We start from the raw sequence: 3,389 nt of genomic DNA on the forward strand, positions 1-3,389 counted from the left end.
AAGAATCAGAAACTATGAGTGAACGGTGACTATGGGTGGAAAGACATTTGCTGAAGTTATTAAGGCTGGAGAAGTGATCGAAGAAAGTCTCAAAACTGGCAGAATAATGAGTTACGCCTCATCTTAATTTGCTAATAAGACCTATCAAACTGGTTAAACCTCATCTCAATTTGCTAATAGGACCTATCAAACTTGTTCTTTTGGAAAGAAAATAAAGAAAGAAATTATGATGATAACGACCGGAGGAGATGCATCATACAACCGTCAACCACCTCTAGGCTATCCTAATTCACAATACTATGTGTGCAACAATCAAGCAACATTTCGTTCTCCACGATCAATGCAAAATCCCCTAAACAATGCAACTCGTCCAAACTTTGAGAAAAAACCATCTAGTCTTCACTCAATTGAGCGAGACACGGAGTCAACTTTTTGAGAGACTGAAAGAGGCGGGAATACTTCATCAAGTGGAAGCCAAGACTATGAATACTTCAGCCGAGTGGTATGACCCAAGTAAGCGTTGTGCTTATCATTCAGGGGTTGTTGGTTATGATACCGAGAAGTGTATCACTCTCAAACACAAAATTCAAGATCTAATTGACAATGAGGTGGTAAAACTCGCTCAAGCTCCACCGAATGTGAATACCAATTCTTTACCCAAGCATAAGGAGTAGTGGTTGACATGACCAGTTGCAAAGAAGAAACAAGTTTCTTGAAGGTCGCACTTTCGGCAGCTTTTAGTCTTTCATTTAGAGTTGTTATTTTATTTCTCTGTAATTGCACTTTTATCGCTTATTTCTTTGTAATCATTTATTTGGTTTAGATTTCCTTCTTAATCATCTTTCACTTAATGAACTATGTCATGACCTGAATTTTCAAGAATAAGATACGTACGCGGACTATGTCGACTTCGGTCACTCCTTTATTCCCTTTAGTGTTTTCTTATACTCGAACTACGTTTGACCTGAATTCTCAAGAATGAGATACGTAGGCGGCCTATGTTAGACTCGGTCATTTTCTTAGTTAAAAGTTTTTTAGTCATGTTAATCCTCGAGAGTTGGAACTACGTTTGACCTAATTCTTGCTCAACGGAATACGTAGGCGCCGCACCGGCTCGATCATGTTCCCCGTAAGTTTTTTATTTCTCTTTATAATGAAAACTGGGGAAGATTTTGAGAGGATCTCAAAATTCATTAGGAATAGAAATTTATTTTGTCCAGAATCAAGGATAATGTCAGAGTTGCAACTGGGGCAGAATTTTTGAGATTCACTCAAAAACTCAACTGAAAACTAAAGAAATTTCGAAATTTATGATCATATTTTATACTGGGCAGAATTTTTGAGTAGGCTTCTCAAAAATTCCATCAATCGACATTTCAAGACCAAACAAGCTTGTAATCCATAAGGAAAAAAAGCATCAGAACGGAAAGACAAAGCCAACACGAATCAGTCTCTCAAAATTAAGAATTTTTCTTTCGATGCAGGAACTCTAAAGTTACAACAGATCATTAGACCCACAGTGACCTCATGGAATAGCTTGGCAAAATTGCGAAGACCATAAGACGTTATCCAGACCAATATAAGGGACAACAAAACTTTAACGACAATCAGAGATGTTCTATATCATAGGATATTATTATTGGAGCGTCACTTCCTTCAATGTGACACCTTAAATTATTATTGTCACTCCCTTCAATGTGACACGTTCAATTATTATTGGAGAGTAACTTCCTTCATCGTGAAACGTTAAATTATTATTAGAGAGTCACTTCCTTCAACATGACACATTAATTATTATTGGAGAGTCACTTCCTCCAACGTGACACATTATTTATTATTGGAGTGTCACTTCATTCAACGTGACACATAAAATTATTATTGGAGTGTCACTTCCATCAACTTGACATGTTAATTTTTTATTGGAGAGTCACTTTCATCAACATGACATGTTAAATTATTATTGGAGAGTCACTTCCTTCAACGTGACATGTTAAATTATTATTGAAGAGTCACTTCCTTCAGTGTGACATGTTAAATTATTATTGGAGAGTCACTTCCTTAAACGTGACACGTTAATTTATTATTGGAGCATCACTTCTTTCAACGTGACGCATTAAATTATTGGAGAGTCACTTTCTTCAACGTGACACGTTAAATTATTGGAGAGTCACTTGCTTCAACGTGAAAAATTATCTATTATTGGAGCATCACTTACTTCAACGTGACACATTATATAATATTATAGAATCACCACATAGTTCAAACTGACATACAATTTTGAACTGTCACCTCCTTCAAGAGATTTGCACTTGAAAATTGGATCGTCATCTCCTTCAAAAGATTTACACTTGAAAATTGGATCATCATCTCCTTCAGTATGACATGTTATACCAGGTTTGCACAAATTATATTTGTATATGCGTTACATTTTTCACTGATAACTTTTTCCTGACTTTCCAATATAGAACGTGGACCACGTCAACCAAGACGCTGCACAACGTGGAAATTTTCTTAGTAGTGAACTGGGGCATAGTCCAAAGAAGAATATCATACTCTGAGGACATGGGTTGAGGAACGACTTCCACCACAATCAAACCACACCCCTATACTAAGGCATGTGGGTATTTTCTTGTGTTTATTAGTTTCAGTTTCGCCTTCAGTGGAAATTTGAACTCTCACCCATGGCAAATTTTCAAATTCGGGTGACAATACACCTAGAGATTCGGAAATTATATCCATGTAAATTCTTACCTATGGGTGCGAAGGGCCCCACATTCATAGTTGAGATCGTTGCAAGCCTTTTTTCCGCGCTCAATTATTTTCTCACTCATCCTTAAGCTAAAGGTTGAATCTGCATAAGAGATTTCCTTTTCAACTGATTGAGTCGAACTACAAGCATTCTGGTTCCCAAGTTTTTGGATATGTAGGCGGGCTCAATGTTGAAAAATCGACTATACTCCAATAACTCTATCATCACTCCATTCTCAAGATTTTGGTCTCTCCGTACTTTGACACTGAAATAGCTTTTACATTCTTTAAAAATCGTGCTTAAAATCAAGCGTATCGAACTACAAGTAGTCTGAATTCTCATATAGTCTGAGATATGTAGGAAACCCACTTTCGGGGCTGTGCCACAATTCCTAAAGTCCGTACCAAAAGCTCTGTTTCTGAAAAATGAATTAGTGGTCGGACAAAATTGGATGTATCAAATTCATTTGCTTCGGATCTCTTTCTTCCATCCTAAGCATACGAGGGGCAACAGTTGACACCCAACTTTGACCCTCCACGATTTGATTAATTTTTAAAGATTCTTAGATTTTAAACAAATGAAAATAATTGATTTTATCTAAAAAAATCTTCCTTTACCATATCGTTTCTTAAACAATTTT

Source organism: Solanum lycopersicum, chromosome 4 (genome assembly GCF_036512215.1).
Source record: "Solanum lycopersicum chromosome 4, SLM_r2.1".
Taxonomy (NCBI): domain Eukaryota; kingdom Viridiplantae; phylum Streptophyta; class Magnoliopsida; order Solanales; family Solanaceae; genus Solanum; species Solanum lycopersicum.